The sequence below is a fragment of the Lissotriton vulgaris genome, chromosome 4_1 (assembly GCF_964263255.1).
Source record: "Lissotriton vulgaris chromosome 4_1, aLisVul1.2, whole genome shotgun sequence".
NCBI classification, from domain to species: domain Eukaryota; kingdom Metazoa; phylum Chordata; class Amphibia; order Caudata; family Salamandridae; genus Lissotriton; species Lissotriton vulgaris.
Window position 1 is genome coordinate 1,095,436,475 of NC_141691.1, and position 26,763 is coordinate 1,095,463,237.

Here is a 26,763-nt window from a genome sequence, read left to right on the forward strand (position 1 = left end):
GGGGAATGGAAAGACACATGTTTACTATCCGATGATGAGTATCATTATTTGTTGGTTGGGAAGGCAACATTCTCTTGCATATATGCCTTACCTAAGGTCCACAAGGGGGTGTTTTTATACCAGGGAGACCCATCATCTCAGGGGTGGGTCCCCCACTGAGAGGCTATCTGAATTTGAGGACATAAAATTACAGAAATATGTGACCAACGTGCCATCATATATTAAGGATAGTAAAGACATGTTTATTAAATTCAACAATCTGTCATGGTCAGAGGACCTCCAATTTGTGACATTAGAAGTACCCAATTTGGACACGTGTATACACAAGAACTTTGGACTAATAGCAGTCTGATCCTTTTTGGATAAGGACTGACCACTTTGAGTAATACACCATGATACTACATGTGATTTACATTTTATCCGGGAACTACTTTATCCATGATGGCCAATGGTACCATCAACTGCAGGGGACAGTTATGGGTTCATGGTTTGCTTCCTCTTATGCAGGCCTTTTCATGGGCTGGTATGAGAGGGAGCATGCCTTTGGCAAAGGTGCCTGCCCTGGACTGAACATATAGTCTTCTGGGGAACGTACATTGATGACATCATTTGTCTTTTGGGCAGGTTCGACTGAGGCACTGTATGACTATTTTTCATATCTTAATGACAATCCTCACAACATCAAACTCACACTGAACCATCACAAGGATATAATACATTTCTTATACCTTTACATATATATAAGAGACGGTGTTATTCATAACAGTATGTTCTGCAGGGAAACAGCATACAATAGCATCCTGCATCCATCTAGTGCACATGCAGTATTAGTCATTGGAAACATTTCATATGGTGAAGACTAAACTGCAGATAGGAATTGAGATAGTAGATATCCAATGACTGACCACTTCAAGGTGGCTCACCCAAATGATTTGAGTTCTTGGGAATTGTCCAAGTTATTGGGAATCCACATTGGGCCAACAGAGAATTGGTCTTAAAACAAACTGAGGCAAAATGGATATGCCATCTGAGAGTTACCACTGATGACCATATTACGGACAATACAGACAATTAATTTCAGGGAAACATCCTAAACAACAATGTTCGAACCACGACTCACCGGAACAACGAGGAGAGAACAACAAAGACTACTCAACAACGTTGGCCGGAACAACGAAGGACGGAACAACGACTTGCAGAACACTGGAGTTGTACGTCACCTCTCTCCGCTGTCTTCCGCCTAACATCCCCTTATGCTTTCGCCTACCATCCCCTTATGCTGGCTCACTACGATTGGGCTTTGTTGGAGAGAAACGTCACTCATCTCCGCCAAATCAAAATTCATCCTTTGACGAAAAGAATAGGTTTGGAATTGAATGTTGAGATTGGCATCGTTTAATGCTAATGTTAGCATTATCGTTTTGTCTGCACCCTGGCTGGCTATATAAAAAGAGTTTTGGGAAAAAGTATGGTTTTATCCAGCTCGGATGCACTAAATTGAAAAAGCGAATATAGAATTGGCTGACATTCAAAGGTAGGTCAATCCTTAGAATAAATGTTTTTTTTAATACTTGATAATACATTTTTAAGGAGTAGTATATAAAAAGTGGGTGGTTATATAAATGAAGAATATTAGTGCCAGCCGCAGAAATCCAACTCCTAATTTGCTAATGTGCCTGCGCTAGGTTTGAATGGACGCCTAACAGTGGGGAAAAAGAAGATGTTTATGACTCGCATCTCCATCCACTTTACAGCTGAAAAACAATGCAAAATATGAACTACGAGTGAAGGTTATGAATACATTTTTATAGGAGCATATACACTCTTGATAAGGACATTTCAGGAGGGAAAATAAAATCAATAGCGCCATCTATTGGCCAGTAACGAGGTGGGTTCTTTCGTGGTTGAGGAAATCGTTGTTAAAAATGAAGTTGTTAGGCTTTACTCGTTGTTTAGCCTTCATGGTTTAGGAATTCGTAGTATAGGCAGTAGTTGTAGAATCATACATCCCCTAAGTTCACCATTTCCTGGGCTAAGATTATTACCATACAATTCAATAGTCTATTTGATTGATCTCTGTCCAGACCAATTCCAATATTGCCAACCTAAACTTGTCTGTTGATAAGATTGAATATCTCCACTAATTGATGGATGCCATCTGAGGGGAGCTTAAAACTAAATTTTGTATTCATGTACAATAGAGCATGGTGAGGGGTTCTCTCTTACTATAGTAGTATCTTGCGTCTCTATATTTCTTATATTTCCTATATTTTGTTTATTCCACCCTTTTCCAACTACTTGATTCTCTAATGACTTACATTGACATAGATATTTGTTTAAACCTTCATCATTCCTGCATCAGATCATCGTGCTACATCATTGTATTTCTCTTACCATATTCTAAACAACACAGGCGTGACTCTGTTTTTAATTTTTCCTTCTTATTCTTTACCCTTTATCTGCTTTATGAGTTATTAAACCTTTGTCCACCCATTTTGTCCTTTGACAATGCACTTGGATGTAGCTAGTAGTTTGATCTGTATTTGTACCTGCTTTGATGATTTTAACAAAGGGACATATGTGAAGTTTCATACGAATACTTGTGATATACATAGTAATGATATTGCATATGAGCCAATAGGATCAGTGTAACCCGTCTGACTCATTTTAATGGATACGTGGAATTCTGTCTTCCGATATATTTTCACCCCTCTCTGATGATATAGTGCATTGATTTGTGATAACCATTTCAGTTTCATAGTTTGACATGCTACACACGATCTCCACTCCAATATGTCTGCTGCCCTTGCATTATTCCTTGGTTTTCTGGGGCCATGACTTTTCGTGGGCTCGACAAACAAGCTGGGAATAATTAGCGTATCAGACTACTTTAAAAAGGGCTCTGGAATCGGGGCCAGCATTTGTACGATGTACTTGCCACCTGTTAGATGACACGTATCAAGGTATGAGTGGGACTGGGAGCAAAGTGAAGGCTATAGGGTGGTGATTCTCTTTTTTGATATGTCGTATAGCCCTTACTTTGATGGGACAGATTGAATGGAGGGCTTGTTCATGAAATCCAAATTTGTCTATTTGCACCTAGTGGTGTTTTGGGACCTGACAAAGTTCCTAGTCGATTTCCTATGAATAAGTTCTTTGGTCGGCAGGTAATTATGTTTTGAATATTTTTCCTCATAATGGCTTATATATTTTGAAAGCAGTTCATTACGACGAATAATCAAGTGTTTTAAGAATACTTATGAAACCGGGTGAGCCACAGATTGACATTGTTTGCATGGTCCTACACAGCTTGAGTGGATTACCCTAATTGGATATGACTTGTTAAGGCTGGAGGGTTTAATATTCACAACTCCATTTTGGTCTTTTTGCGGGTTGAGTGCTCATCATAAATGCCGAATCATGCACATTGCCTTTTCTCTTTAGGAAGGAGAGGGCATCTAGTGTTTTGGAACATTTCCATCAGTTAATGATAAATCGGGAACATTGTTCATTATTAAGGGGCCGAAAAATGCAGTGGATTCAAACATTTGAAGCTGTATCTTGTGCCCTTTACCTGCAGCACAACACCTATTTCCACATCGTTCTTAATACTTTTTGACTGAACCACCGCAAATGAAGTTATCATTAAAATATAAAAGATATTATACCACCATTTTGCTAGCTTATTCTGTACTAAGGAGAAGCTACATATATATCTTGGCCTTCACCATCGAAATTTGAGGTCCAGAACGAAAAATAGAGAAAGTTGAGACGGGTTCACCTGACGAAGGCTTTAACACCGAAACGCGCATTGTGTTTCTCTTTTTTGCATTGACTGCCAGCCTTGGAATTGTTTCATAACCCCTCCTTAGGTTTTTAACAGAAAAACAATTGTGTATAATATTGGTTTGTGTATATATGTGAAAATCAATTTGTGCGTTTTATATTTGTATATGAAATGAATTATCATAAAAAACATGAAAAAGAAATATATATTTGATATATGGGATGAAATCATAAAGTATATACAACCGAATAAAAGATAAATAATGTCATATCAAAAGAACAAGCACTCTAGTAACTTCATTAGTAAACATATCTAATGTGCACTGTTTTCACATAAAGCAAGGCCTGATTTATTTCATTGTAGTATATATCTTGTGGTTAGCTTGCCATTTACCCCAACTGACATTGCCTTTTTTGCTCATAAGGACTAATGGCCAGATGTACAACCCTTCCAAATTGTGTTGTTTTGTGCCTTGCAAAATGGAATGTACAACAGTGCCTCAGACACTGTTTGTGATTCCTAATTGAGTCACAAATGACCTGCCTCACTAATATTCACGAGGCAGGTCATAATTTGCGACCCCATTGGGAATGTCCATCACTCACAGGGATGGTGGCCTGCTGGGGTTTTAAAATTGTTTTAAAATGTTTTTAAATAAAACAGTTTTTTAAAAAATGCAGCCTCTTTTCCTTAAAGAAAAACGGGATTCATTTAAAAAAAGAAAATGTAATGTTTCTGTTTAATTTTTTAAGAGCAGGCAGTGATCCGTGGGCCAATTCCAGCTCTTGAAAAATATTCTTGCTGCCAATCACAAAGGGAAGGGGTGTCAGGACTCAAGTTTTAACACCTTTTAAAATTCTTACCAGTTCTTGCACGGGAACAGAGATGCTAGGTCCCAAATCCCTCTTGGCAATGCCAGAAGGTCTATACTCAGAACCCCCTAGTTATTACCTTAAGGGAAGAGGGAAATTGGATAAAATAACAAACAAAGAAGAGACTGGTCCAGAAAGGTTCCTTCCGTCAGGGATCGGCGGACTCCATCTGCTCAGTCAATGGAACCTGTAAATTAATACATCATTACTATCTAACTTTTCTACTCTATAACTTGAATTTCACTACTGAATTTTCTCACCCACCCTAGCTCTTCTGGACTTTAGCTGCTCTTCTTATTTTTGAATGATTATTTCTATCTTCCTCATCAATTAGTTGTTACTAGTGAAGGAAAATGACAACATTAGTTTTCTTATCGATTTTAACCTAACTAGTTACTATTTTTGATAGGGATTGCACTTACTTCACTAACTGAATAGTCTTTCTTTTATGAGGGGTTTCTGTATTGTGCTTTCTCCTGTTTAACCTTTTTCTCTCTCTCTTTTTTCTGGTTTCCTTGAAGAAAGCTGCTGCTGCTCTGGTGAGTATTTACATATTTATATATGTTTCAGTAAGAGTTCTGTCGTTCCTCATTATCCTTGAAACTAACCTTCCTCTTACTCTCTCCTTCTCTGTCTTTTCTCCTGAATTAGGTCTTGGATTTGCCCCGATAACTCACGAGAAAACGACTTTCATTCAGGTAAGAACAAACTTTTATTTTAACCTTGCTTGCACCTTTTAGTCTTTTTCTTGTTAATATGCCACTACTCTCTTAATTGACTCCTAGCGTCTATTCACAGTTTTATTGTAATTGAAATTCAACAGTAATACTATAGGATAGATTCCTGAATTTGCATCATTCTTTTCTACTTAGCTCAGAATATCTTGGTCTTCCTGTCAGACGAGACGCGGTACGTTCCGTGTCTGCTTCGGCTTCTCCTACTTCAGAAAATAACTTGCGCAGGACGTAATTGCTGAGTTAGGTCATTAATCTTTGTCAACGGCTCACCAGGAATGTTGACGGGGAAACAACTAAACTAATTCAACCAGAATTTCTATAAAGGACAAGCGCTCCTTCACACCGGACCATCCAGGCGGGAAACCTCGGTGAAGTGCGTTGTTGTAAAAACGCTCGCGCTGCGTCTTAATTCTCAAGCAGCAGTGCCCCCAGAGACTAGAACGCCCATCTCCTGTTCCATTCCGGTGGCCATCTTAAGTCTCCAGCAGTGGACCCGATCAGTCCAGTTACAGCAATTAGGGAACTCCTGTATGTATACCACAAACACTGGCATCAGGTATAGCGGTTCTGACAGTACCCCCCAACAAGGCAGCTTCTTTCCCTCTCGGTTTTGTGGGAAATCGTCGATGAAAGGACTTGATCAACCTAGGAGCATGAACATTCTCTTCCAATTCCCAAGACCGCTCCTCAGGACCATAGCCCTTTCAGTCTATGTAGTAATACAGCTTTCCCCTAAACCTTTTGGAGTCCAGAATTTCCTTTACCTCAAACTCTGTTCCAGTCTCTAATTGAATTGGTTTCGGGGGTAATTGAGTTCTTAGATCTGCAGAAGCTTTCTTTAACAAGGAGACATGAAAAACTGGGTGAATCTTAACCCTAGGTGTTAATTCCACCCGATAAGTGACCTGATTGATTTTCTCTTTTACAGGGTAAGGTCCGATGAATCGGGCTGAAACTTCCGATTTCCTTTTAACCTCAAGTTTTTAGTGCTCAACCAAACTCGATCCCCTATATTCAGTGCTGGACCTTCTCGTCTCTTTCTATCAGCATAACTCTTGTACTTTTCCTTGGCCCTGGTAAGGTTATCTACTGCCATCAGCTGTATTTGATGTAAGTGTGAAACTACTTCTTTAACCGCAGGAACTGTGATATCAGTTTGTCGAATAGTTGCATTTGGATGCCTGCCATAATTTAGATAGAAGGGGGAGTAACCTGTCGAACTGTTCTTCGCATTATTATGGGTAAACGCTGCCGTCCACAAATAGTCCGACCAATTCCCCTCCTCCTTCTAAAGAAATAACCGTAGGTACTGCTCTAATTCTTGATTCACCCTCTCCGTCTGACCATCAGTCTCTGGATGATAACTAGTGGAGAATCTGACCTCAGTTCCTAACCCTACCATAAAGGCTCTCCAAAAGTGAGACACAAATTGGGTACCCCTGTCTGAGATCACTATTTTTGGTATTCCATGTATTTTCATTATCTGGGAACTGAAATGGGCTGCTAGCTGTTTTGCAGAAGGAACCCCCTTTAAAGAGGTAAAATGGGTCATCTTGGAAAAGGCATCTACCACTACTAGGATAGTATCATAACCCTGACTAAAGGGTAAGTCAGTAATGAGGTCTAATGTGATAGTGTGCCATGGGTAAGGTGGGGTGGGTAATGGCTGTAGAAGACCCTTTGGGGCCTGCCTTTCCGATTTTCCCTGAGCGCAGATCTGACAAGACTTAACATACCTCTCGATATCGGAAGTCATCTTTGGCCACTAATAGTTTTTTTTATCAACTCCTCAGTCTTGGCTTCTCCCTTATGGCCAGCCAGTTTGTCATCATGACATTCCTACATTATTTGCATTTGCAGTTCGTTGGTGGGTACATATAGAGCTTCTTGATGGTAAGGCAACTGTTTGACGATCTTTCTTTTTGGATCTTCTTTTGCCAAATTTTGCACAGCTTCTGGACTCATGGCTTCCGCAATATTTTTTTCCAAACCAATTGAGGTGGTGACTCCGATTATCTTGGTACTGGGAATGATTGGTTGGCTTTCTGTAACTACCTTCTGAGCTTCTGTACCAATTCTGGACAATGCGTCTGCTTTCCCATTCTGGGCCCTAGGACGATACATGATTACAAAATCGTAGTCTGCAAAATATAAAGACCACCTCAATTGTCTGGGAGTAAGAGTTTGCGCCGTCTTTTGAAATTTCTAATTTCTATGATCTGTAAACACCGTCACCTGATGTTGAGCCCCTATCAAATAATGTCGCCACTCTTTAAAGGCATCCTTTATAGCTAGCAACTCCTTCTCAGTGATAGTGTAATTAATCTCGGCCGAGGTTAATTTTCTGGAGCGATAAGCGACCGGATGCAATTGACCCGTGGTTTTGTGTCGTTGAGACAAAACTCCACCCACAGCTTGATCGGATGCATCCGTCTTAACATAGAATGGTTCATTAGGATCAGCATGTAACAGGACAGGCGCTGTGGTGAAATCGGTCTTTAAAGATTGAAAGGCTTCCTCAGCCTCTTTGGTCCATTCGAACTTGATTCCTTTCCTCAGCAATTTGGTAAGAGGAAGAATCTTCCTAGAAAATTCACTGATAAATCTCCAATAGAAATTGGCAAATCCAATGAAACTTTGGACTTCTTTTACGCTTGTAGAATATTCCCAGTTCTTTACTGCTTCCACTTTCTTCTGATCCATCAAACTTCCAGAAGGAGAAAGGACGAAGCCCAAAAACTCCACCTGTGACACATCAAAGGCGCACTTTTCCAATTTTACAAACAATTTGTTCTCTTGTAGCTTCCTCAATACCCCTTTTACTTGCTCATGGTGCCTTGTCACATCGGAGGAGTATATCAAGATGTCATCTAAGTACACTATAGCACATTGATCTATAAATTCCTTCAAGATGTTGTTGATGAAGTGCTGAAAGGCAGCTGGGGCATTGCATAAACCATAAGGCATCACCTAATATTCAAAAAGCACAAACCTCGTCCGAAAGGCCGTCTTCCACTTGTCTCCTTCGCGCATTCGGACTAGGTGATAGGCGCCCCTCAGGTCTAATTTTGTGTAGATTCGAGCTCCTTTTACTTGGTCCAAGAGTACTGAGATCAATGGCAGGGGGTACCGATATTTCTTGGTAATTTTGTTGATTGCCCTATAATCGATGCACGTCCGCAAGTCTCCCTCCTTCTTGGTCATGAAAAATAATGGAGACGAGACAGGGGACTGGGAGGGTCGAATAAATCCATTTGCGAGATACTTGTCCAGATACTCTTTTAGATGATGGTTTTCTTTTTCCGTTAGCGCATAAACTCGACTGCATGGTAAATTCGAACCAGTTTCTAAATCTATTTTGCAGTCATATACTCGATGTGGAGGTAGTTGTTCCGCCTCCGCTTCGTTGAACACATCTTTGAACTCTTCATACTCTTCAGGAATTTCTGGAACATCGATTACGCACATGGAATGTCCCGTAGAACACAAGGATAAGGCCGGGTTACTCTCCCAGGACTTCTCCGCAGCACCAAAACAATTCTCGTGGCAATAATTCGAGTCCATCACAATGGTTCTGGAACTCCAATCGATCGTTGGGTTGTGCTCAGTAAGCCATGGAAGACCTAAAATTAATTGAAATTGTGGAGCATCAATCAAATTAAACTGAATTCTCTCCTTTTGTCCGTCTCCGGAGACTAGTTGTATTAACTCGGTGTGGCTCACGATCGGTCCTGGCGAAAGGTTGGTTCTGTCCACCGCCCGAACGGGCTCACTCCTTATTTTCTTGATAGCTTGAATTCCCACCTTTGCTGCAAATCTCAAATCGCAAAAGTTCCCGGTGGCTCCTGAATCTATCATGACTGATACTTCCGTCAGAATAGTCTCTCTGAATCTCACTTCCATGGACAGGTTCAAATGTGGAGCTGCCGATTGCAGTGTATTCGCTACTCGATGTTCTTTTGGAGTTATTTCTTGAATCGCACCCACCTGTTCAACTCCCCCCACAGGTGGTGACATTAGTTTTCCTTCGGCTTGTAAATATTTCTGGGCTTCTTCCGGCAATTTCTCACGAAATGCCCCCCGGTTCCGCAGTACATACATAAATTTCCAAGTCTTCTTTTGTCTTTCTCCTCTTTAGACAAGGGACCTCTTATTGTACCAATCTGCATAGGTTCAGTTCTGTATTGGTTTTCTACACTTCTCGAGCTAGCAGATCGAACTCTGTCAAATCTTGGAGTAATTGCTCTAAAGTCCTTTTTCTTTTCACCTCTTCCTTCACCCTGGCGAAAGTCTATCTCCAAGACCAAATCTATTAGTGCCGAAATTTCCGTGGGTCGATTTGGAATTTGGGCCAAGGTATCTTTTAATTCATCTCTCAACCCACGATAAAACACTGCCGCTCTCTTGCTTTCTGGCCAGTTAGTCTCCACCACCAACTTGTTGAACTGGGCCAAGTAAGCTATTAAATCTCGGTTCCCTTGCCGCAAGTCAAGCAATTCATTATCCACCACCTGGGATATTCTCCATCTGTCAAAAATTCGAAGGAATTCCTGTTTAAATTCTTCAAAGTTTCTCAATATAGGATCATCCCGGGAGACTAGGGGCATAGACCATGAAGCTGCGCCTCCGCTCAGATATGAGAGTATGAACGCCACCCTAGACTGCGCATCAGGGAAGATCAAAGGGCGGCACATGAAGTGTAGGGAGCATTGTGAAAGAAATATTTGCGCCTTCTGAGGATCTCCATTAAATCTTTCGGGAGCAGCTAATGGAATGACTGGGGATAGGTAATGAATTACCTGTGTGGTTGATCTATTGGTAGCTTCTAATACTGGATTCATTGCTTCCCTCTCTAGTGTACTAGATGGCCTGAGTCTTAAGGCTAATTCTGCAGTTTCCTTTCTCGCACTGACTACCTCCTGTCTAAGACTTTGATTTTCCTCTCTGACCGCTCCCAGTTCCTTTTGTATTGCATCTAGAATTGTTCCCAGGGATTGTATGTCAATTCCTTCCGCCATCTCTGTTCAGGTGCGAAAACGACTTGGGCACTTCACTCTGTCAGGACTCAAGTTTTGACACCTTTTAAAATTCTTACCAGTTCTTGCACGGGAGCAGAGATGCTAGGTCCCAAATCCCTCTCGGCAATGCCAGAAGGTCTATACTCAGAACCCCCTAGTTATTACCTTAAGGGAAGGGGGAAATTGGATAAAAAAACAAACAAAGAAGAGACTGCTCCAGAAAGGTTCCTTCCGTCAGGGATCGGCGGACTCCGTCTGCTCAGTCAATGGAACCTGTAAATGAATACATCATTACTATCTAACTTTTCTACTCTATAACTTGAATTTCACTACTGAATTTTCTCACCCACCCTAGCTCTTCTGGACTTTAGCTGCTCTTCTGATTTTTGAATGATTATTTCTATCTTCCTCATCAATTAGTTGTTACTAGTGAAGGAAAATGACAACATTAGTTTTCTTTTCGATTTTAACCTAACTAGTTACTATTTTTGATAGGGATTGCACTTACTTCACTAACTTAAGAGTCTTTCTTTTATGAGGGGTTTCTGTATTGTGCTTTCTCCTGTTTAACCTTTTTCTCTCTCTCTTTTTTCAGGTTTCCTTGAAGAAAGCTGCTGCTGCTCTGGTGAGTATTTACATATTTATATTTGTTTCAGTAAGAGTTCTGTGGTTCCTCATTATCCTTGAAACTAACCTTCCTCTTACTCTCTCCTTCTCTGTCTTCTCTCCTGAATTAGGTCTTGGATTTGCCCCGATAACTCACGAGAAAACGACTTTCATTCAGGTAAGAACAAACGTTTATTTTAACCTTGCTTGCACCTTTTAGTCTTTTTCTTGTTAATATGCCACTACTCTCTTAATTGACTCCTAGCGTCTATTCACAGTTTTATCGTAATTGAAATTGAACAGTAATACTATAGGATAGATTCCTGAATTTGCATCATTCTTTTCTACTTAGCTCAGAATATCTTGGTCTTCCTGTCAGACGAAACGCGGTACGTTCAGTGTCTTCTCCGGCTTCTCCTACTTCGGAAAATAACTTGCGCAGGACGTAATTGCCGAGTTAGGTCATTAATCTTTGTCAACTGCTCACCGGAAATGTTGACGGGAAAACAACTAAACTAATTCAACCAGAATTTCTATAAAGGACAAGCGCTCCTTCACACTGGACCATCCAGGCGGGAAACCTCGGTGAAGTGCGTTGTTGTAAAAACGCTCGCGCTGCGTCTTAATTCTCAAGCAGCTGTGCCCCCAGAGACTAGAACGCCCATCTCCTGTTCCATTCCGGTGGCCATCTTAAGTCTCCAGTAGTGGACCCGATCAGTCCAGGTACAGCAATTAGGGAACTCCTGACTCTTTTGTAGGGTATGTATACCACACACACTGGCATCAGGTATAGCGGTTCTGACAAGGGGTCTCCTAGGATCCCTTTCCGTTTGTGAGTGGCTTACCACCTACTTGAAGTAGGTGGTAAACTGCGAGTGTTTTGCAACTGCAATTTCAGTCACAAAACAATCGTACATAGAAGTGTGAATCACTATTAGGAGGGGACGTCCTTGGCACACCCTTTCCTAATAGTGAGTCTCAAACAATATTTTGTTAGTTGGTAATATGTTATAGACTCCTAAAACAGGGTTTGTACATTGCACGGGCCGATTTCCCATTTACGACCGCTAAAAAAGATCATTCATCTGGCCCCTTGTGTCCCTATTGAAATGTTATGGTTAGGGAACTCTTTCTTCTTAATTGAACTTTGTTGGTGGATCCTGATGAATGAGTAAATTGGTCATGAGCTTGGCTTGGGTTGTCATATCAGGTTTTCCAAAATAGTGCTATTGTGCCATACATATGCATGATCCCTGTGATATTTATTATGATATTCCTGATCTGATTACCTATTTCTGTGTTTCATCTTTTATCTATATTACATTTGTATAATTTATTTAGTATCATCTTTGAGGGACTCCTCCCAAAACTTTGTCTGATAGGACGAAAATGCCTGCCTGGAGGGAACCTATTCATGACTACTCCATGATAAGACCCCACAGCCATGTCATATAGTACACCCAAATCCTTACATTGAGAAAAAAATATTTTGACACATGGACCCTTGTTCATGGACTATCATTTTGGACTGCTATGGGTCACTCAAATGTTGGATGCTACAATTTGTATAACCCCTTATAACATTTGTTTAGTGATTCTATGAATTTATTTGTTATGCTTCTTGCATAGAAGTAAAAAACTTTTATCTTTATAAGCCTCATTATCAAAATCTTTAATTTCTAATTTTTTTCTCTTTTTCTCTCACTTTTTTGCTTAATATCAATAGATACGGTTCTGATGTGATATATGGAATGATCCCCATAGTTGGCTCTTTGTTATTTTGCTTATGTTCACCCAAGCTTGTAAGGGGTTATTGGATTGCCCTTATCAAGTATTGGTTGGAAGTGCTGCTCCATTGAATGGTACATCATCCGAAACCCACAATTCATTGGGGACTGGTAAAAATTGTAACATGCCCACACTGAGGAGACCCACGGGAAAACATATGTGAGTTGTCCTTTGCAAATTACATTGTCCTTTGTGAGAATGGCTAAAGGAAAATGTCATCTTTGGGGAAAGGATAATTAGCCACGCCCTTGTACATTCTTCAGTGCTCACTATGAGAGACAGATTTTAAAACTATGTTGTTTTTCATGTTTCCTTGCAGTCTTTTTTTTTATTGAGTTTTTGCATCAGCAGGAAGAAAAAAAAAATCCAATCAACAAAGAGGAACAGTAATATGATTCCAATCCATAATAAGCAGAGTTGCCGAAGCTAAAAAAACAATTACTGTACACTGTAAACTATTAATCAAGGAGAATACAAAGTAGGGATAAAGAAAAGAAAGAGAAAAGAAAAAGAAGTGAAGACAGTAAACAGAAACTCATTATAGATAAAAAAAACAAAGCGATAACAAAAACTTTCAATTTCCTATCCAATTAGTAACTGGGGACCATAAATTGCGACCAAATGTCTTCTTTCTAATACCTTTCAATTTGTACAATGCGATTTCAAGATAATACATAGATAAAAGCTTATTTCGCCACAAAATAATATTTGGTGGTTCTTCATCAAGCCAGCCTGACGTTATACAGAAACGAAAAGCAGACATACATATGAACATAAATCTGATGACTGGGTCTAAAATCGAATTAGTCGCATTTTCTTCACAACCAAACAAGACTAAAGATGCGGTTAATTTAACTGGAATAAACAATTCAATTGTAAGGAAGTGCTCTACATCAACAATAAATCTTGTCAGTTTCGGACATTCAAAAAACATATGTATTGCATCGGCCCCATGCAAATTACAGCGATTACAGCTTGTCCCGCGCCCAACACTCCATTTAACTATCTTCCCTGGTGTATAATAGAGCCCGAAGATAGACATGTAATGCTGACTGATGAGTGATCCATTCATGAAGACATTTCTAGCGATTGCTAAACTTCTCTCAATGTTTACACAAGAAATATTCAGTTTATTCTGCCATTTGATCGCTACCACCTCTAAATCATCCTCCCTCTTTTCCAAATTTAGTTAATACAAAAATCCAATTCTCTTCCGGTTTTTGATCGCTTCAAAAATTTCAATATTCCCCCAAAAAATTAGAGACTGTGACAACTTCTGCAAGCAAAAACTACGTACCTGAAGATATTTAAAAAAGTCAGAATGAGGTATATGATAAGTGTGCATCAAATAATCAAATGAAACAAAGTCCTTCTCTGTAAATAAATCTCCCAATTTCTTGATGCCTAGATTATTCCACCTATACATTACCCCATCCTGAAATATCGCTGGCAGAAAAGAGCAGTTCTGCAGAGGTATATATTTCGTTAGATTTATACTGAGTCGAAATTTTCTTTTAACAGATCGCCAGATAAAATAGGCTGTATCAAATATCTTGAATTTGGTCTTTTTCTAGTAACTTGGCTCTATGATCCGATTTAGACATTGTTTCGCCTCTATCCCCAGAAGCATTTCATAAATTGATGGGGTCAGGAAATCTTCTGTATGATCTTCCGGTACTAAAAGTACGCCCATATGTTGCATTATTGCCATCCAATGATATAGTTTAAAATTTGGCATACCCCACCCCCCTCTATCTCGAGGTAGTTCACAGCTTTTTAGCGCTCTCCTTGCCCGGCGGTACCCCCATAAAAATCTGGAGCTCATTCTTTCTAAACGAGCAAAATAGCCTGATGGTATTAACAATGGTATGGCTCGAAATATGTATAGAAATTTAGGAAAGATAAGCATTTTTATCAAATTGCTTCGGCCTAGTAGAGAAAGCTTCAAATTGTTAACCCTTTCTAAAATTGTATTAGAAGATATTATTACTGGATCTAGGTTAATAGGGATAATGTCCTCAATGGTAGCGGAGATTTTAATTCCGAGATATGTGGCCTCTTTATCTATCTTCATATTCTCTGGACGTCCAACCACAGAATGTATAAGCTGAGTTTTATCAATATTCAATTTATAGCCAGAGAAACGTCCAAATTCCTCCGCTGACTTTATAATATTAGGTAGTGCCGTGTTGAGTTCTGCCGTAACCACGGCTATGTCATCAGCATAGGCACAAACTTTTATTTCCCATCCATTTAATTGTACTGGTTTAATTGCAGAATTCTTTTCCAGCTTTCGGATGAAAGGATCAATGTACAAGGCGAATAGCAAGGGGGAACAGGGGCAACCCTGTCTCGTTCCCCTTGCTATCCGCACCAGCCCTGACAGAGAGCCCGAGATCCGGATTACTGCAGTCGGCTGAATGTAGAGTATTCTTATTGCTTTAATGAACTCTCTAGGAATCCCCATCTTCTCCATTACTGACCACAGAAAAGCCCAGGTGACCCTGTTGAACGCTTTTTCGGCGTCCAACAGGGCCACCCCGACTGAGGAACCAGTCCCCTGGGCCCAGTCAAGCAAAGATAATATTCGCCTGACATGATCTGTGGTACCTCTACCCTGTATGAAGCCATGTTGTCTTATGGAGACAATCCCTGTCATAAGATCATTTAGCCGGTTTGCTATAAGCTTTGAGTAGATTTTACTGTCAGTATTCAGTAAAGAAATTGGGCTATAAGACCTATCTCTTCAGGATTTTTTCCTTTTTTTAAAAAGATAACAATGATTGCTTCCGCCCAAGATTGTGGGGCTCTCCCCTCAAAAGCTCGCTGACAGATTTCCACCAGTTCTTTTTTTAATTGGGTTCTAAATGTTCAATAAAACTCCAATGGAATGTTATCTGGCCCTGTAGCTTTACCCAGTGCCAACCCTAAAATCGCTATCTCTATCTCTTCCCATTCAGGGGGTGCTAGAAGATTCAGACGTTGAGCCTCCGATAAAAGCACAGAGCTTGTTTCCTTTAAATATCCACTTGATTCAATAAAGTCCCCTTCCTCACTATAAAGACATTGGTAAATCTCTTGAAAAACAGTCAGAACTCCTCCTCTAGTTTCTTGTATAACCCCCTTTAAATCCCTGACTTTCAAGATATCATTATATTCCTGCTTCTCCCTTGCTCTCTTCGCTAACATCCTACCCGTTTTTTTCCCAAACTCGTATGCTGTTTCCCTATATTGAGTATAATTAATAGCGATTAGATCGGCTATTTTAGAATAAGCATTAGCTCTTTTAATCGAGAGGTCCTTTTGGGCCAATTTACTCAAATCAGATTCCCCTCCTTGCCTTAGGGCCTCTGTCAACTTCTCCTCAGCTCTTATAATTTCGTCAAAAACCTTCCGTTGTTCAATTAGGAATTGTTTGCGCTTAAACCCGGAGTAGCTGAGAGTCCCCCCCCCGGACCACAGCTTTAAATGTGTCCCAAACCATTTCATGGGTTGCTGTATCTTTATTGAAGAAAAAAAATTCCTCTATTACTTGAGACATATATTGACAATACTGTACGTCCAATAATAATTTGCGCTCAAAGGACCATCGTGGTGGTTCAATTTTACCCTCTATTTCAACATTTAGTTCCAACACTACCGTGTTGTGATCAGAAATTAGTTTGGGATGGATCTGAATTTTAGCTTGTATTAATAAAATATGTGAGATGAAGAAGTAATCCAGTCTAACGAATTTTTGGTGAGGAGCAGAGAAAAACGTAAACCCTGGATGATTCAGGTTCTTTTGATGCCAAACATCAAACAAGCCATGATCCAGAAGTATCCCACGTAAAGCAGTGTGTGCAAGTTTTTTCTGACCACAGTATGCTGAATTGGATCTTATATCAGCTTTTGACTCCACATTAATATTATAATCTCCACACAATAGAACTGGAGTAGTCCACTGTGCCAGTTCTAAATTAATGAAGTTAAATACTTCTGGGTCGTCTAGATTTGGGCCATATATATTGCAAAATGTGAACCCCTGCCGCCCCCCTTTAAATTCTGCTAATACCCATCTTCCCCATTTATCTGCTGCCGTCTTTATACAATCCACCCACCCTCTCTTTTTTAATATTGCTACCCCTCTTTTAACTCCGGATTGTTTGGATCAGACTACCAATTCCATCCCCATGTTCTTTAGATATTCTCTATTAGCCCACGCAATATGAGTTTCTTGTAAGCAGAGTATATCTATGCCCAGTATCTGTATAACCTTAGCTAGTACTTGCCGTTTTCGAGGATCACTTAAACCACATACATTTAATGTGCATATCTTGATCTTTCTGGTCATTATATTTAATTTCTCTTCTCATTTAGGCGTGGGCGGAAAATCCGTTCCGCTCGCGGATTTTGCGGATTTTCGGGAAATCCGCAATCCGCGAGATTTGCGAATTTCCCGCAAAATCCGCAAATCCGCGAGCAGCGGATTTTGCTCGCACTGCTCGCACTGTTCGCGTGAGTTCGCGCCCCGCGAATAAGTGCAAAATTGCAGAAATACGATCTTCGCAAAACTGAAAGTAACTACTTACCAGGTTCAAAAGTTCAGGCTCATCATTAGTAGCCATTTCCTGGAGTGCTTCCTGAGGGGCCCCTCCAGAGTTCAGTTGCCAGTTGAAACTAGTATGTGACCCTGCTCTGAACCTCAGAATAGTTACACATATGCCACAAAGGTCCTGAATTACAGCTAAGGGAGACAAGCAGGAGCCAGGCTGGAAGTTAAAATCCATTAATCAGCCCCTAATTCATTATTGTCAGTTGGGGCAGGGCAGGTGTTGTAACTAATTTTGCAACAATGAAAGCACTTAGCAAGTGCAAAAGATCACTAATCAGGGCGCACTAAGGAAGCAGGTGCCAGCTAAAAAAATATTCTGTGACACATGAATCAGCCCCAAATTAATTCAGGTCACTTGAGGCAGGGAAGGTGTGCTTTGCTTTGCCGAAAATAATGTACACTGGACAACCAGAGGGTGTGGTGATGAAACAGAGGGTGGCATGGGTGGGCCAGAGGGTGGCATGAGTAGTCAGAGAGTGGCAGTGGTGACAGAGAGTGGCAGTGATGAAGAAGAGTGTCCCAAACAGGCTGGACACGTAGAAACAACAAGTTCGCGAAACTTGCGACCCGACAGGTAAGTTCGCAATTTGCGAAAGTGTACAAAACCCTCGCGAACTGGCAGAAACACGGGCGAACACAAAAAAAAAAAAATCCGCAAATTCGCGGGAATTCGCGGATTTTGCGGATTGCGAATCCGCAAATCCGCAAAATTCGCGAACGCGAGATCCGCAAAATTCGCTCATGCTTATTCTCATTCTTATACTTCTGGCTTTCTGAAAAAAAAACCCTCTCAACACTCATTTTGGATATTGACAAAACCAACTTAAAATCCTTTGCTGGTGCCATTTTCACCCCCCCATCACCTAGACCCCGTGCCCCCCCTTTCCCACCCCTTTTCCCCCCACCCCTTCTATCCTGCCCTTCCCTCCCCCCTCCCAACATTCCCACCTCATGAGGCCCAAGGACCATAAGTCCCTGCAATGATAGAGTACCGTGTCCTCCCCCCCACATTCCCCTATGCAACCTTATAATCGACAGCTACTATCTAGGGTCAATTACGCAGATATATGAATTATGTCACCATTATGTTCTATTACTGGATTCTGTAGATTCTATAAAGTTTCTAAGAACTCTTTCGCCTGGATTTCTGACTGGCGAAGGAAAACACTTTTCCTTGCAGTCTAAGAGTTGATCAATACCTCTAGATGTCAGGAAGCTAAAATGGATTTCCTCTCATCATCCTTATTGGGACTAGCTTTTTGAAATTAATTCAGTATAGTGCCTGTTGACACCTAAAACTGAAAACAAGTATGTGTCTGCCGATCCCCGATAGCCAAAATTTGCATCAAGTCAGCTGGACTCGAGAGTGTCGCCCGAGTACAGATTGTGAAACCAGCCCCTATCAAAGGATATCACTTGGGACTACTGTAAAATTAACATTGAGGGACCCCGACCACTGTTGCCAAAGTCGTCCCACCTAACCTGTGGATCAAGGAATAACCATAAAGGCACTTTGTCAACTGCACATCCTTGAGCATCATCATCGCATGCATCTGCAGCATCAGGAACACTCCATTGAAGTCTATAGTGGCCTTGCTGCACATTGTGGAACTGGGCTAGAAAACGCTCTGGTGGCCAGATAACTGTCCATATCTACCACATTGCCCCCAGATGCAACTAAATATGACAGGCAGACCTTCTGACTGTCATATTTAGTTGCAGTGGTCAAACCAACTTTTACAAGCTTTTCAAAAGTTCACAAACATTACAGTTGCCAATGCTTGTTTGCAGTTGGATAAAAATGAAGAGATCTTTAAAACACTCTGTATCTCCAAAATGCTCTGGTTGATTTTGGTCATCTTTGACTTTAAAAAATTCATAAAAATGTAATCTATTTTTCAAAATCAGTGTTGTATTTCGTTCATGTTTCATGACTGTCTTATTTCGTTTTTTGGTGCTGTTAAATGCTTTACACTAGTTCCTTTGTTCAAGCCTTGTTGATCAAAGCCATAGCTACCCAGAGCTGAGGTTAAATTTGTGCAAACAAACCTGACTGAACCCAAAATCGTTTTTGTGAGTGTATTCCATAGTAAAGCCACACAGCCATGCAATATAATACACCTAAATCTTCACACTGATTTTTTTTAAAAACAGATTCTATTGCTTTTTCAAATGACATGGTTAAACAAATCTCAGATATCATTTGGATTGTATGTGAACCCCAAGGAAACAAGTAAACACAAAACCCCCAGGCTTCCAACTGCAATTGTCTAGCAGTTTCTTTTATGAGATAGGAGGCTAGTATTCATTGCAGTCCCGGGCTCTTTTTTGATGCTGCTGCCTTTCCTTGACTGTCACCACAGTACATTGATGTATCCCATAAAGGCTTGTCTTCCAGCACTGTTTGCCCTGTGTAACTCCCCACCGCCCTCCCGCAACTCTCACCTTCCCCCTACCCCCCAGATATGCCGCTTTAGCTCGGATCAAGTATGTGCATTCTTAGGGCTATGCCATAGTGCGGATTTTGTGTCATTCCATGCCCATGCAGTATGTATCATTAGTGAAGTGAGGGGTGAATAATATCATAGTCAGGCCCATTGCGAGACAAGCAGTCAGTGACATTAAGAGCGCCAGACGATCAGTCGCCCCATTAGGGCTCTTGCCATCTAGGTCTTCCTCCCCATCAGCAGCCGGTTGTCCCAGGAGGTTCACTATTGCCACCCACACCTGTTCTGCTTCCAGTGTCTTTTCATTCTCCGTCCTGCGGGCCGTTTGTAGTTGGAATGTCCCCTCGCACTCTGCCCATTTCTCAAATTCCCTTGTCCATCTAGGCATGCAAGGACCACGTCTAGCCTTCCAATGGCTGGTGATCTCTTTTTTATCCAACACTAGTCCCAAATCTATAAAGTTGCTAGTGACCTTATTCCTGGCTGTGTGAGGGAACCAGTATAGTAAACAACACCATGGGGTCAGCACCACTTCTCTCTCTGTTATAGTCACCAACTTTTCAGTGACTCCTCTCCAGAACTCTTCCAAAGTCAGGCAATCCCAAAACATATGTAAAACCCCCGCACCCTCCGCATTACATCACAGGCAGGCAGCCGAGACATCAAAAAACCTGTTAATCTTCCTCGGGGTGAGGTATGCCCTATGTAGCACATAGAAGTGGATCAACAGGAATCGTGCATTCCTGGAGCTCTTCCAGGCCCTTTCCACAAGTTCCCCTCATGGTTTCTCATCTATAAACTCGCTTCGATCTCCCTCCCACTTGTTACGCAAGGCCGTCAGAGGTCCGCTTATTTCCTGCATCAGATACCTATGCAGAAAGGTAACCTTTAAGGTTCCAGCAGCCATTAGTATGTATTGACAGACTGTGAAAGTTTAGGTTTTGCCATCCCCTCCCACCAGTGCTTTCCGATGGTTGCTGTCAGGGTGGCATGCAGAAGTAAATCTCCTCTTGGGAGGTCCTGTCACTCCAAGAGATCATTGACGTGGAGTAAACTATTCTCCTCTAGCTCTATTCTCTCTAGTTCTATCTCCCGAGGTCCTCTCCTCCAAAGACGCGGATGAGGCAGCTCAAGACTTGATGGACTCTATTACTAACGCAGTAGAAAAGCTTGCCCCTGCATCCCTGCGTTATGTAGCCCGGCGCAAGCCTACAGCACCGTGGTTCTCTGACCAGCTGAGATCCCTAAGGCAGGGCTGCAGAAGCAGTGAGAGAAGATGGAGGAAATCCTGGGATCCTAAGGACCGGGAGGCCCACAAGTCTGCTCTGCGGGAGTATAAACTGAAAGTGATATTGGAAAAGCAGGAATACTTTTCCAACCTTACCTGTTCTCTCACTTCCTTTAGGGAGCTTTTTAAAATCGCTGACTCGTAATGCTCCCTTCAACTCCCAGATCCCGTAGTCAGCTCTCAGGATCTATGCAATGACATCTCAGACTTTTTTCACAATAAAATTCTTGACATCCATACCTCATTAGAAGTACAACGTCATTCCCTGGACAAGAAGATCCCGCCTGTTATTAGTACTTTGGATTCTTTGGATGCAGCTCCTTCCAGTTCATTCATGGAATTTCCATCTCTGTCTCTTGAAGGACTGAACCTTCTACTGGACAGGACGAAATCTTCCTCCCCTATGGACCCTCTACCTCTTAAAAAACTCAAAGAGTGTAGAAGCAGTCTTCTTCCCTCCATTTTGGAGGAACCCAAGGCTATTGCCCAGGGTTCCTTTCCATCGGTATGGAAGAAGGCTATTGTGAAGCCTCTCCTCAAAAAACCATCACTTGACCCCGGCCTCCTTAAAAATTTTAGGCCTATCTCCCTACTCCCTGCACCAGCAAAAATATTAGAAGCACACCTCAACCTCCACCTGTCTTCCTTTCTGGATGCTTCTGAGTACCTTGACAACACCCAGCACGGTTTAAGAAAACATCACAGCACAGAATCTGCTCTCACTCTTGTGGTCGATAACATCCGACGCAAAGTGGACTCTGGTCAAACTACAGTTCTAGTGCTTCTTGACCTCACGGCCGCGTTCGAAACCCTGTCTCCCGCCATCCTAACATCTCGGCTTAGGGAGGCAGGTGTTACTGCTTGATAGGGAACAGAGAGTGATGCTCGGAAACCACCTCTCCCCTGCCAAGTCTCTGCAATGTGGGGTGCCACAGGGGTCGGCATTAAGTCCGACCCTGTTTAACATCTATGTGGCCCCCCTTGCTAGGCTGGTAAGATCGCAGGGGATGGAGGTGGTATCTTACGCCAATGACACTCAGATCATGGTGTCACTCACTCATTCCTCTGTCACTACATCTGCCTTCAGCTTCAGGTCATGCATGCAGCATATGGCAGACTGGATGATCATCAACTCCCTGAAGTTGAATGGCGACAAGACAGAGGTACTGGTCTTTGGGAAGGACCAAGATGTCTGGTCGAGTGAGTGGTGGCCTTCCTCGCTTGGCACCTGCCCCACCCCCTCTCAATCAGCCAGAAATCTCGGCGTGGTCTTTGACACGTCACTCTCGATGTCCCTACAAGTGAATCGGACCGTGGCCACTTGCTGGGGTGTGATCAGGATACTCAACAGAATCCGGAGCTATCTCTCCCTTCAGGCGCGCAAGCAGATTGCAGTCGCCCTTGTTGGCTCCAGGTTAGATTACTGTAACTCCTTATACATGGAGTCCAACAAGGGCCTCATACATCGACTGCAAATCGTGCAGAATGCTGCAGCACGTTTTGTCTTAGCCCTTCCTAAGACATCATCTGCCACCACCGTGAGGAGGGATCTCCATTGGCTTCCTGTCCAGCACAGAATCTATTTTAAAATTTTGTGCTCGACGTATAGAGCACTTGATGATGGCTCTAAGGGTGCTATTAGTTCTCTACTCACCCGCTATAGTCCAACAAGATGTCTCCGCTCTGCGGGATTATTCCAACTTGTTGTTCCCCGATTCAGGCTGACCAGATGGGGAGCCAGGGCTTTTTCCGTCGTTGCCCCCCAGCTCTGGAACACCGTTCCAATTGAGATTAAAACCCTACCCTCAATTGACTTGTTTAAAAAGGCCTTAAAAACGTGGTGCTTCTCAAGAGCCTATTAATGATGAACTGCTACGCCATGGATATGAGCTGGTGTTTTGAATTAGGCGCCTTGACGCCCATCGGGCTAAGTTCGCGCATGATAAGACGCCTTTCATTCATTCATTCATTCCTCGTATAGGTCCCCTATTTTGGAAATTACTACCTCCTCCCATGCCTATAATCCATGCCAATTCCCACCGGGGGGCAATGTTTCACACTTGGTCAGAAGAATGTCTGGGGCATAGGGGCATCTTACCTGCACCCGCTGTAGGGACCTATTCCAGCACTTGTGCACCGTATTCAGATCGGAGGGGGCAGAGCGATCTCTCATGGGGAGTCGCAGCATCATCCGAGATAGTAGCTGCAAGCTCTGATCACTAACTCCACTGTCGCCCACGGGGCAGAGATGCCCGCAATACGTTTTGTGAACTACTGCAACTGTGCTGCAAGATAATAGGCCTCAAAATCTGGTTCTGCAAACCCCCTTACTCTCTAGGTCTCATCATGGTAGTAAGGGCCACCCTCCGTCTCCCAGAGCCCCAAAAGAAACCTGTGACCATTAATTTGAGCTGAGTGAATAATTTAGGGGTTATCCAGAGTGGAAGCGATACAAAGTAATAAAGGAATCGAGGCAGTGTCACCATCTTTAAAAGAGCAACTCTACCCGCTACCAATAGTGGGAGGAGTGGGAGGGTCACCCAGAAGTCAAAGTTACATTGGTGTTTCGCTATGCTCTTCCTATATTACCTTCCAGGATGTCTCCATGGGCATGGTATATGTGAGTACCCAAATAAGGTAAGCATCTATCCTCCCATTTCACACCGTTCGTTTCCGGTGACCCAGCTCTATCGGACTGTGTCGGCAAGCCCCTCTACTCTCCCTAGGACACTCAAGAGTTCTTTGGCTCCCCTAAGGGCGTCCCCCGAATTAGCCAGAAACATCAGTAAGTCGTCTGCATAAAGGGCTACGTATTGAGGCTGCCCGCCACCTCCAACCCATGAAAGGGGCTCCATTGCTAGAGCAAAACACAATGGCGACAACGGACAGCCTTGCCCCATCCCCCGGTTTACCATACAGGCATCCGAGATCATGCCCCCAGTCCGGACCCTAGCTGTGGAGTTCTTATACAAGAGAACCATCCATTCCACAAAGCTTTCTACCAGCCCAAATGCTCGCATCACCCTGAAAAGATATGGCCACTCGAAGCTATCAAAAGCTTTCTCGATGTCAACTGCCAAAATACACGCCTCTTCTTTCTGATATGTGTCTGCTTCTAAGACTCACAGTAGTCTGCGTATATTGATCACCGTCATTCTGGCTGGGATAAATCCCTCCTGATTGGTGTGTATTAGCGTTGACATGTGTAAAAGCAGGTGGGAGGCCAGTACCCAATGTAGTATTTTATATTCTAAATTGAGCATAGCGAGCGGGCAATAGGCACTTCGTTACCATGCCGGCTTGCCAGGCTTTAGAAGTGGAATGATCACCGCCTCTCTCGTGGAAGCAGGCAGGTTGCGTTAATGTTTTTCCCTGCTATACAGTGCCACTAGCTGGGGAGCTAAAATATCCACATACATCGAGTAAAATTCTATGGGCAACCCGTCTGTCCGCGGTGTCTTTTTCCTGGCCAGTGGTGGCTCCCCCATTGGGGCGTCGCCCCACTGCTTTCTCGCAGTTTGAGAAGGCAGAAACATAAATGGTAATAACTACCATTTTATGTTTCTGCCTTCTCGCACGGCGAGAAAGCAGAAGTGCCTGGTTGGGGGTGGGCGGTCCTGCTCCAGGGCAGGGGGGGAGTGGCTTACCCCGGGGCCGAACAAACAGCCAGTATGCACAACAGTGGGCAAGCCACTACCCCCATGCCCTGGAGCAGGACTGCCCACTCTCCCTTTTTCTATATGTGGCTGCTCATGCAGCAGCCTACATAGAGAAAATGGCCCAGGTGGGGTGCGCTCCAATGCGCCTCACCACTTGTGATTGGTGGAGCCTTGGAGGGGAGGCTGCCTTTGCTGATGACAAGAGCTGCAGGCAGTGAAAACGTAGGATGGCGGAAGCAGGAGCCGGGACCCATCCAGAAGGGGGACGGTAGGTTTTATGTAATATATATATTTTTAATTAAACGAACCCCTGCCGCCTCCTCCCATCCCCCCCATGACAACCCCATTTCCACCCCCCTCCCCGTCCATCATGCCGGCCCGACTGTATTGAGATAAATGGCCGCAGTGCATTGTGAGCGATTTTTGTGGTAAAGCATGTATTTTTTTCCAACAGAAAAATATTGACTTTCCCCTGCCTTAATTCTTCATTAAATGTCAGAAGCCGGTTCAATGGATTACTTCAGAAATGATAACTGGGCTAATTTTTGTGCTATTCCACTCGCCACGATCATGAAGAATTATTTCTATTATATGTATTGAAATAAACTCATGCAAGACTTTCTTTTTTAACGAGGGGAAGAACTTTGGTCCTCATAACATTGAGTGCAATACCAAAAAAAAAGTATCTAGACGGGTGTGCAGTACTGCGGGTGTGTCACTGCTGAGACAGGAGCTTTCATCACAGTGAAGCAAGACATTAGTCATCGCATAATACCCCAATATTAGAGAGAGTGAGCTCGTAACTTACCCACACCACAATAATTATGGTACTGGTGCAGCACGGCTTCTGTTTGTGCCAGTGCATACCCTTGGTGGGTGCAAGCAATTCAGGCCAGCGCATGTGCCACTTCAAAATCAACATGCTTAGTTGAAGCTGATATCCTGAACCCGCAAGTTACTTATGTCCCCTGAAACAGCACGTGCAGCCCTCGCTTTAAGAACTGCTCTATGTTTCTGTGCTCATAGCCTGCAACGTTCAAGAAGAATCCAGAAGTACACCCGGATTGTGGATGTAGTGAAACACTGCAGCCAACTTTGTAAAGGCCTTCAAGGCTCACCCCTCACAGGCTGGCATTTAGAATGTCGCTGCACAGACTTCAGTCTGCCATAGACTGTCAGGGTACCCTGAGCTTGCCTCTGGAGAGAGTGTGAAAGCCTCCAAAAGGTTACCCTCCAATAGGTTTGTGAGCATGTCAAAGGCAAATTTACAAACTTTACTACTTGTTGTAGAACCTTAATGTTTCTGTTTCCGGCTGAATAACTCATCGCTTTCATCCCCACAGAGCTTTCAGTTTATATTTGAAATACAGGGCCTGGGATGGTGGTATACGGGTGAAACGGAGCGCCCAGAACGCCTTGTCTAACGAAGAGAAAGCCAGGTCTGCAAGGTTTGCCCTGTTGTTGTTCACATGTATTGGAAGTAACCAGAGCTCCCGGAATGCTTTGGGCTGGGATTTAAAAAAGCACTGGGAACCTAGTGACATCTGTAAAGGCAACAACTCTTAAAGTGCATGTACTTAGAGCATGTTTGTGCGCAGTCAAGCCGGCTACAGTGCATTTTTTTTTGTCTGAAAGCAACTTACGTTCACATGCCTTGTGCCTAAGTGCTGAGTAAAATCCAGGAGTTGACTAGGAACAAGGTGCCAAGGCATGATTTGCAAATTGGTCGTATGAGAACATCATGTTCGCCCTTCCCACTTGCATCTCTCGAGTTTCAGGTGTGTTCGCCTTGCAGTGCTTTTATTGTCCAGAAATTAAATGCTTTATAACATTTCCAAAGAGTGTATTTAGATTGAAGGCCGGCCTCGATTGGGTTAATTGAATTATTGGTGTAACAGCACATGCATGTAAATATTAGGTGATTGGATTGGACAATCTTTTAGCGAGGCAGTTTCATTGGTGCATGT